Source organism: Diceros bicornis, chromosome X (genome assembly GCF_020826845.1).
Source record: "Diceros bicornis minor isolate mBicDic1 chromosome X, mDicBic1.mat.cur, whole genome shotgun sequence".
Classification (NCBI taxonomy): Eukaryota; Metazoa; Chordata; class Mammalia; order Perissodactyla; family Rhinocerotidae; genus Diceros; species Diceros bicornis.
The window spans coordinates 123315134-123326100 of record NC_080781.1 but is presented as its reverse complement, the minus strand read 5'-3'; positions in this window follow the sequence as shown (position 1 = coordinate 123326100).

Here is a 10967-nt window from a genome sequence, read left to right as displayed (position 1 = left end):
TTGATGGGCAGTGGGAACAACAAGTGAGTGTGGAATGGGAAGAAGGCATCACAGTTATTGTCAAGTTTCACATGTGTTTTTGACTAGGAACTAAGCCCATCTTGGTCACCGTCGTGTCACCTGATGAAGGAACATGGGCTTGAGTATGGGTTTTTCTAAGTATCTCAGAAATCAGGTTATCTATAGACAACCATAATGACCCCCATCATCCATGGGTCTAAAATTATTTAACCAATTACAAGGATAAAGAAATATGTTTGAAATGTCAACACACTGCATAAAGGCTACATAGTTTAGTTTCTCATCACAAAGAAATGGGGATTGTTTTGACCTTTGGTGAGTGAACCTCAGGTTCTGTGATGCCACCTTCTGGATAAAACCCACACTAATAAAGCAATACACGAACCAGAGGTATCTATGAAACTAAAGGTTAGAGGTGTCTTGGAATGCACCTTAGATAGTGCATATTTATATTTAGCACTCCCCCCAATTGTCATAAGTCTTCATTTGATATTCAATGAATTAACCACCGCCCAGAAAAGAAGTGACTTTATATAGGCAAGGAAGAGAGGAGACCTCTGTGGCACTGCTAGTTAACAAGTACCCTCCAGCCTGATCTTGGTGCTGAGCCACATCAGCTTCGATGTAAGGCGTTCAAGTTGGCCAGGAAAGAATGCGGCTCAGAGAAGTCCAAGTCTGAATTGCCGGCTTCCTCCTGGTGTCATAGAAGAATTAAGGAGGGTGGTTTCTAAAGAGATGCCCAGTAATCTCTAAAGAAATTTGCTGGCCCTGTGAAAGGAAACAAACATTTAATCGACATTATGGAAAAGGTCTAAATAACTGAAGTAGGAGTGGGGGATTGACCCGTAGGGAGAAGAGCTAAACCAAGTCACAATGTTCTGCTCCAATATACGGATTCTGGACGTGGTGAGCTAATTCCTTCAGTACCTGCTATGTGCTGAGCACTTGACAAAGATTATCACTCTCGATTCTCAAAACACCCCTGAGAGCAAATTGTGACTCCCGTGCTGCCAGTGTGGAAACTGAAGCTCAAAGATAAGAGTAAGAAAGAGGGAAGGGTCTTTTGGACTCAGATACTAGAAATGTATTGTGAATGAAACACAATCTTTTATCTCAGCAACATCTACAAGGCAACAAAATGGCCAACTTCTGTACAAATATGTACAGAAGTGTACATATTTAAAGAAGTATGGGCGTACATATACTTGAATTCTTAACTTATGCCTATAGGACCACTGCCACATGAATGCCCACGCACCCATAGCAGGTCTGGACTGGCAGACTACCATTCTCTGGCACCCACTTGGTGTATGGCTCTCATCATTTCCCCCCCTTTCCTAGTTAGAGCTGCCTTTAAATTACATGAAAATCCACATTCTTGTACCTGAAAGAAAAAGCACATGAGCAATCTCCCACAATCTCTGCATTCCTGAAGGTCTTTTGGCAATGCCATCCAGTCCATCATGCTTCTGCCTGGTCTTGCAAGGGTTTCCCAAAAGGATAAAAAGACAGATCAAAACTTTGATGTGAAAATGTCAAGATCAGGTTTTCTTGAAATCTGACATTCTAATAAAGTCAAAGTGTCTGTAACAGTGGCACCCACAGGGAGTAGAGGAACACAACCAGGGACTGGAAAAAGATGCTTCTGACTAGTGAAGAAATTGACTGTAGATACAGGGTCTCTGCAATGGGGTTACTAAGCAGTGCCCAGGGAGTGCCCCTGACATTGCTGGAAGTTCCTGTCTTAGAGACTCAGGGAAGGGAGTTCCACACCATCTGAAATGGTGGTACAGCTGACAGGAGAGGAGTGCTACCCTCCCCCAACACTGTGGCCTCACAAGCATGACATGGCACTCACTCACTCGTCTGGCTGGTCTTGACTATTGGTTCCCATTCCACTCTCTCCTCATTACAGGTCCACAGACTGACGAACTGGACTTTTCCACCACAGGTCCTGAAGGAGATGGTGACTGTACAAACCTGCAAGGAGACTGGACATTGGGTGGACAACCCAGCACAACTGCAGGAAAAATGAGGTTACTTTGAAACTCATATAAGATGAGTGGCTGGGGCAAACTTCCTCTTTCCCTTATCCAGAGGAATTTCTGGAAATGGTTGGTGAGGCTAGAGTACCCAATCCTGCAGCCCGTGTGAAGTAGGCCAAAAGGGTAAAAGATACTTTAAGACAGGCACTGCGTGAGTCAAAACACAAGATAACACTGCTGCTTTAGAGGCCTCATTGCCCCTTCAAAATGTACCATGGTTCATCCAGCCTTATTCAAACATCAAAGGATTATATTAAATAGTATGCTGAGAGATAGTGTCAGTTATTTGATAGAAGGAGAGCCTCAGAACTCCATTTCTTCTCTTAAGTAATAAGGCAATTGACTCATACCTAAAATATGGGTAAGAAACCTTTGGAATGGGTTACTGTTCTCACTTTGTTACCAATTACTGACACTTACCTGTCATGCAAGATTATGGGTAACAGATAATTCAAATGGGTTTTGTGTTCTACTTAATAGACCATGAGATGCACCTTATACAACTGTGTCATTGCTATATTAGTCTCAGTAATTGGTAACAGAGTAAGTTCAAAAATTGCTAAAACTAGGCATGAGCTAATTGAAATCAGAACAATTTCATGAAGAATTTCATACATTACATAAGGTTACTACCATCTAACATTGAACATAGTTCTTTGAGGAGAAAACAACAGAAACGATTGGACATTTGGTAATATACAGACTGGGGAATTTGCTCTTAGTTTGCAATATGCCCTAGAATACTATGGCAATGGGCCTGGAATAAAAGTACCTTCATTCCACACTTAGATATTGTTACAGGGCGGGGGCTCTGCCTGAAAAGTCAGGACTAGTAAGGCTAGTTAGTGTCCCAATTCCTGAAATCTGCATTTCTGCCAGTACCAATGACACAGAGAAAGTAAAACCCAATACCAGCAATGAAACTTACACATTTCTAACTGTAATCGACGTGGATTTAGAGACCACCACTGTTTCACCAATATAAGAGTCATTAAATCATTCTACAGGAGATAATATACATTTCAAATCAATATCAAGAATCAGGGGGCAAAAGGGCTAATAAGTAAACTCAACCATCCTCATTATCCAAAAGAAGTAACTGTTTTACTTAACACCAGTATCAGGTTACTCTCAGTGACTAGGGTCCTCAGGGGTTTGAGCAAAACAACAGTTTTCCTTTCATTTCATTCTCCCCTTGAATACTCATAAGGTGTCACACGATGGAGGAATGAGAATAAATAAGCAGGCACTGTCTGTTTCTTAAGCCAATATGCTAGCACCCGAGGCACTAAGGCACACTCAGCACAGAGAGGCAGGGACAGCACCATTTGCGAGGTGGGTGGGGGAGGAGCATGCCCAGCCTGGCCCTGGGCCTCAAACAAGGAGGATAGGAGTGGTCCTGGGCCACTATACAGGATGTAAAGTATCATATCCTCCTTGTTTGTAAAGAAACTACACAAATCAGTTATGCTATGGGAGAACACCCGGGAAGGAGAACTTAGGCCAACACTTAAAGAAATAACGACATATTCAATGCACAATTATGGCTCTAAAATACTATTCAAAAGCATCCACGATGACCTGCGAGGGACATTCCCGCCTGGAGAGCAGAGAGCATTCATTCTGGGGGTGAATTTCCTTATAAGTAAATTGAAAATGCCCCACGATTGTCAGAGGAAATGCATGAAAAGGCTCAGGACAGAGCTGAATTGAATAACGTGATACTCAACACACAATTATTGCAAGAAATGAAATCCCGGAGGAACCCAAATGGCTCCCAGCGGTGGCCGGTGACCCGCACTTCCGGGAATTCACTGTCGTAAAACAACAACGATCAGGCAGATGCTCAATGTGTGACTTTTTTACATTGAAGCAAACCTTTCATCATTTTTATTAGATCTAAGCAATAAGAAACATAAAAGCGAAAATTTCAAAAATTTAATGATAAGAAAAAGTTCTAATGGTAAATAAACTGAAAGGTTCGGCTACTGAACTGCTTGAGGCCGGTAACTGTCGTAAAGCAAGACGCACAAAGACGATCAGAACAATCTTCTCCTCATTAGTAAATTGAAGACAACTTGAAAATTTTTAACACAAAGCTTATGAAAAGGATCAGGACGAACATTTAATAGAATAAAATGATACCAAACGCCATTGTTCTGTAAAACACATTCCCAGCCGTGTTACCGCCGGACCTCAACATACGGTGAAGAGCAGTCACTGTCGTAAAACCTCAGGGACTCAGCCAACTGAAGGTTCTGCCTTGTAAATTGAGAGGACCTCAAAACGTCTATTTTTAAGAAAAATTATGAATAGGGAACAAGACCTGAATAGAACAGTATAAATTATGGCAAACACGCAGTTATATTATAAACTTAGGCGCTCAATCAGACGCTAAATTCCTCCTCTCTAAATTGAAATTTACCCCAAACCATTTAAAGGAAGTTTATGAGGAGCAACAGGACCTCGTAATTAAATGCATGAGGATGAACATGTAAAATTCAATGTCCAACAGGGTCCAGTCTTGGCTGACAAGAGCGCTAAGGGGCCTTCACAGAGCTCGTAAAACTTTCAGGGCCCAGCCGGGCAATTCAGTCCCGAAAGTGCACACGGAAAAGACTCTCATTTGAAGAATGTTTAGGAAACACAGCTAATTACAAGATGAAACAAATTCAAAGGACTGCAATATCATGAACAACAACAAAAAGAGCCACCCCACACCATTATACTGTAAAATAAAACAGGAAATAGGATCCTGGGGATGGGATTCCCTTCAAGGACTTAAGGCAACTAGGTCTGGCCAACCAGACCGCTATTTTTCTTCTTCCAAAGGTGGAAATGACACAACACTTTTTATGGAAACGCATGAAAGGCGTCTGGAGCACTCCCGATGGAATGCAATGACATTAGATACACGCACATTTTATGACATGAAAATGCCACACAGCCTTCACCCGGGACTGAAGGCGGATCCCGGTGGTCAGGGAACAAGGCCGAGCCGACCAGGCCGGCTGCTGACTCATCGTCACCTTGAAGTTACCAGGATTTTTCTCTTTTTAAGGCAACACATGAAGAAGCCCGTTCCGAAATGTACCCAACAAATGGTATTAAAGACACACTCACGTTGTGCAGTGAACACAACACTCGCTCAAAGGCAGCTGTCGGCCCTCAGCTGTCACACTCGCACACGCTCCCTCAGCCCCTCGCTTTCCTCTTTCAAGGTCGAAAAGAGCCGAAATCCTGCCACTCCCGAAAAATCGCACGGAAACGACCAAGATGTAACAAAGACCCGGCCACAACATCCCCCCAACGACAACATCCCCCCAACGACACCCTACAATCAAAGGCCACATCAGCTCCCTGGCAGCCAACGGCCACGGCCCGTCCTGGACCCACACCCCCCGGCCCACCGCCCCAGCCCTTTCCTCATTTCTAAGCTGTCCACACCGCAGGTCATCGAGACCACGAACAGGAGCTCCGAGACCCACATTGCCACAACCACATGATCTGAACGTTTCCTCACGTTGTCACAGAAAGCTCAACCCTGAGCCCGATCGCGGCGAAGGGGCCTTCTCTGCCCTCGATGCAGACTCCAGGGGACACTTCTGTCCAAGTGCATCAGCACACACCATCTCCCCGATTCCCTCAAGAGCACACTGCGGACAGCCGACCAGGAAATAAAGTAAACTTACACTTGGGAGATGGCAGGAAAGGGAGCCGCCATGTTCCCTCGTCACCGAGGATAACCGTCCACGGAAGCCGCACTGCACAATCCAGCTTTTAAAGAGCCTCGTCAATCGTTATGGCTGCCCCGACGTCGTTTCCATGGTCCCGCCTTCAGACATCGCCATTGGTGGGCCTGTAATGATTGACAGGAAGACTGTCCACTCTCTCCAGGTCTAAGAGTGCCCACTCGGCTCATACCCCAAGACCCCGCTAATTGACTGGAATCTTTGCTCATATTGTTACCTCTTTCTACATCTGTTTCCATCCCTCAATGCCTAGCTCTACTTCTAAGGCTTGGAACGTTTTGCTTTGTTTCCTGTCATCTCAGACTTTGGAAATCTTGATCACTCAGTTTATTTAATCCTAGCTCAACTGCATCCACCTCCAGGAAGCCCTCTATGCTTTCATCCTCCCATCCCTAGAGGTAGATATGAGTTCTTCTTTGCTATTAGATATGGACGTGAAGAAACATCAGAGTAGGGATGCAGCGGAATCACCTGAGCTCTGGGATCAGATAGTACTGGCTAGGAATGGTGCAAAGGACCAAAAGTTTGCACTTTGAATTTTAACAAGTCACTTAAGGTTGCAAACATTTTGGGAAGACCAAGGAAAACCAACAACACAGTGACTCACGGTAGCCTTCCAGGATTGGTCCCAGTGATTACTTCAAACAACTTCCAACACCCTTGTCAGGATTTTCATATCATTTCCAGCCTTTCTGTCTGTGGAACTCTCGCCCACTCGTCAAGGCCCAGGCATGTCACTATCTCTCTGACTGCTTCCCTGATTTCGTGTTCCCACTCTCAACCCCCGGAAGAGTTATTTCTTCTGCAGCTATAAGATGAATGATAAAGGCATGTCTCCAGTGAAAGGGAGTGTGGAAAAATCAATCCACTTGATGCATTAACTGGGTGGGATTGTGGTTGTGTTATCTTCCTAACACAATTTCTTTCCTTGCCTCCACTATGAAGTTGCACTGCTGCTGGGAGTGCAAATTGGTCCAACCAAATGGGGAATCTGTTGGGCAGTATCTATCAAAGCTAACATACGCATCCCCTGTGACCCAGCAATTGTAACTCAAGTTCTTTACCCCACAGAAATGTGTACAGATGTTCAACAAAACATATGTACAATAACTGACTGTGTAGAGCAGGGAAGAAGTAGAGGGACTAGTTAGGAGGCTATTAGAATAATCCAGTAGGGTGGCACAGGTGGTTTGGAAAAGGGTAGCAACAGTGGAGATGCAATGATGTGGTCAGATTCTGGTTGTATGTTGAAGGTAGAGCTGAGGTTTCGCTGATGGAGTTAATGGGAGACACGAAAGAAACATACGTGCTGAGGAGGTGACCAAGGTGTTTGGCTTGAACAGTAGGAAGGAAAGAATTGACATTTAGCAAGATGGGGAAGACATGGAAAGACCAGATTTGGGAAGAAAAACAAAAGAATCACAATCAACGGCTTAATAAATAAACCCTTCACGAATACTAAATAATTCTATTTATTTTAAATAGTAAGCCTATAAATTCAGTGCAACCGTTTCCCTTAAATGTTCCAATATATAAAAATATATATATAAATTAGTGGGAGTTCTACTTAAGATTCCAACTCTGAAGTCATTAGTCAACAACATATTTTGAAGTAGATCAACAGGCACCACATCGTCTATGGGCCAAGCTCTTGTGGGAATCCATGGGGCTGACCTGCAGCGTTGTCTCATAAAAACACATGATTCATGAAAGAAACTCAAGTGAGTGTCCTTGCCCTAAGTAAATGGTGCATTATGTGCATATATGTGATTATCACGTTAGAGAAAGTAATGTCATGATCAGAGTGGTAACTCGATTTTGTGGTGTTGGTAATAGACTAAAAGCAAATGCCTTTGGTAAATATGAGCCCTCTTATTTTAATCCTTTCAACATCTATGGAGAAGACTGTATGATTATCCTCCTTGGTCTCTTAACATAGAAAATGAAGAGATTTCTTCACATTCAGGCTTCCTTACATTCCCTGGCCATAGTCATCATTCTTTGAATGTGCTGCTCTGAATTATGTTGGCTAATATTTGGGGCAATATCTGCGGCCTGAGTGCCACAAATCTCTGGCTGAGAGATGCATGAATAAGGAGGATAAGGTGTTCACAGAACCTCACTCAAGGGGCGTCCGCAGACCAAAGGTTCACTGAGGAACTCTGAAGGGCAGAGGAGTGTTGGACCGGGAGGGTGTGCACCAGCCAGACCCCTCAGATGGAGACCACTTGGACCCTCCCCTCTTCACCCACAGCAGGCCCCGCACCAACCAGGGCTATAGAGCCTGGTGGCCTGGGGGCCTCCCCTGGTCCCCAGCCTTCAACCCTGTCTCCCCCACCGTGAAAAGCCTCAACCCTGCCCCTCCGATTCTAGGCCCCACTCCACTTAGACCCGCCTCCGCGTCTTGCTAGTTCTCTCCCTGGGGTTCATATTGCGCCTGCGCACTGGCGACCACTGGCTTTCTGGGTGGAGACTGCGCAGGCGCCGCGTAATTCCCATGGCCCCGCCCCTACGACCATGGGCCAGCCTCCAAGGACATGAACTTCTGGTGATGGCTGGGAATGTCATGTTCAGAGTGCCAAGGATATCTTGTGCTCTTTGATAAAGAGTAAAAGCAAATGACTCTGGTAAAGTCATACCCAGTGACCTGAACTACGATCAAATGGGGAAACAGTCACAGCTTAATGTGAGACACATTCTGTAACACAAGAGAGGATAAGAAAAGGCATATAGATAAAGGTCCAGCTGCAAGTGGAGAAAAAGAGAAGTGATTTGAACTCTGCATACTGATAAACTCCCTCAGGCAAGAAATGAGACACTGCAGCTCGACCCTCGTCCCTCTAGGCTGGACGGCAAGAACAGAGTTGCTGAAACCAGCAGCCCAAGACCTGTATGAAATCCCAGGAAGAGAGCCCCACCCAACCACCCAACCACTTCTGGACTGATGTTCTCTAGAACCAACCTGGTTCTCCTACTCCTACCTTACCCTTGGCAGTATCAGGAGATCCCCCCAACCTCACTCCACAATCCCCAAATCTGTGTTTATGGCCTCCATGGAGTGGCTAAAAGGATCACTTCCCATAGGGAGGTATTAGATTACACACTACCTGTAGGGGAGTATTTCCTTAAACAAAGGGGCCAATTTAACAACGGGGAGAAATTCGCTCAGGGCCTGGAGAGCCCCTTCCCCTGCCACCAAGCCCCTGTCCTTCATGCATCAGATTGTATAGCTCAGAGCTCTGCCCTGGCTCAGGCGACCATGCGCATGGCACATCCACAGCTCCCGTGATCTTGCTGGTGTTCACTGTGAATAAAAAAAATCAACAAGTGGCATCTTCCGAAATAACTAAATTTTATTGGAAGAACACAAGTGTTCTATAAAAGGCAAGAAACTTAAGCAGCAAACACATTTTAAAGACACAGAAATGAGGATAGCTCAGGAACACTCAACAGCATGTCTTTTAAATTATATGCTCTGCAGTGAAAGGAAATTATGAGCTTTTGCCGGCTCACTCATTTTTGGGATCTAGTCCCAAAATCTAAATGTAACAAAAGGATGATTGGCTCAATGAGATTAAGCTGAAAAGTATCCAACCAAGTAGCCATGGCCAAGGCACTCAGTCACATAGTAAACAAAGGGTGAGGGGAAGTCTCAGAGAAAATGTGCCTCCTGGAGAGACCAATCAGCCTAAGACTACGGCATTCCACCCTGTAGAACACAGATACGGGACATACACATTTTGACATGTCCCCATGTGTAAAATATTTAAAATATTTCTTTTTTTTTTTAAATTTAATGCTTTAAGCTTTTTTTGTTTTTTTAATTTTATTTATTTTATTTTTTCCCCCAAAGCCCCAGTAGATAGTTGTGTGTCATAGCTGCACATCCTTCTAGTTGCTGTATGTGGGACGCGGCCTCAGCATGGCCGGAGAAGCGGTGCGTCGGTGCGCGCCCGGGATCTGAACCCGGGCCGCCAGTAGCAGAGCGCGTGCACTTAACCGCTAAGCCATGGGGCCGGCCCTTAAAATATTTCTTCAGTAAGCACAAAAGCACATACCATAAACAATGAAAACAACCCAAAGTCCAAGGCAATCCCAAAGTCACAGCACCCCAAAGTCAATTTCTGGTCCTAGGACAAACAGCTGATGTCACAGGGCCACTCCTTGAGTCGAAGTTCTGCAGGTGAAGTTCATGGCTTCTGTAGAACTGTTGTGAGTCTATGAAAATCAACATCCTCTGGACTAACAGTTAACCTTATACACGGCCAATGCAAATGCTACATGTACATGGAGAAATCAAGGCAAAGCAAGAAGACAGATGCAGTAAATGGCATCACCCATTTCCCCGTGTAGGCACATTCTTCCCTTCAGTCCTAAAATCTAAAAACTTCTGAGGGGGCACTCATCTGTAATCAAGTGAGGGTCTGTATTATTGTTATGGTTAAACCACTTTATTGAGGTATGAAAGTATGATTGACATACAGAAAGCCATACATATAAACATATGCAACTTAATGAGTTTGGAGATAAGTATACACCCGTGAACCATCACCATCATCTATGTCATAAACATATCCATCCCCTCCAAAGATTCATTCCACTCTCATTAATTAGTACTCTTATTATGTGTGATAAGAACATGACATAAATCTATGCAGAAATAGAAGTATAATGATGTACACCTGAAATTTATACAATGTTATAAACCAATGTTACTGCAATAAACAAAAAATTTAAAAAAAAACATGACATAAAATTTACCCTTTCAGCAAATTTTTCAGCACACAACCTATCTCTTCTTGGCTCTGGAGAAGCAGCACTGGTGCTTGGTTCCTGGTTTAAGCGTATTTCACACACTGTATCTCAGCGTGCTGACTGCACCACCTTAGACTCCAAGTTGATCCGAGAGTTGAATCAACCTCAGGCCTTTCAGCATTCTGGAAGGCTGCTGTGTCTGTCTGATGGGGGAAACTGAGAAAGTCAGTGAGTCTCTTTAGGAGTCACTGCAAAGAGCCCCTCACTCTTCTTTTCTGAAGTGAATAAGAAGCAGTACAGGAGGTCTGCATGTGAAGAGGCAAGGGAAGCTCACAAGGCCAACCCAAAACTCAACTCTGAGCTGGCCTGGCTGGAAACCCTCAGGAATCCATAT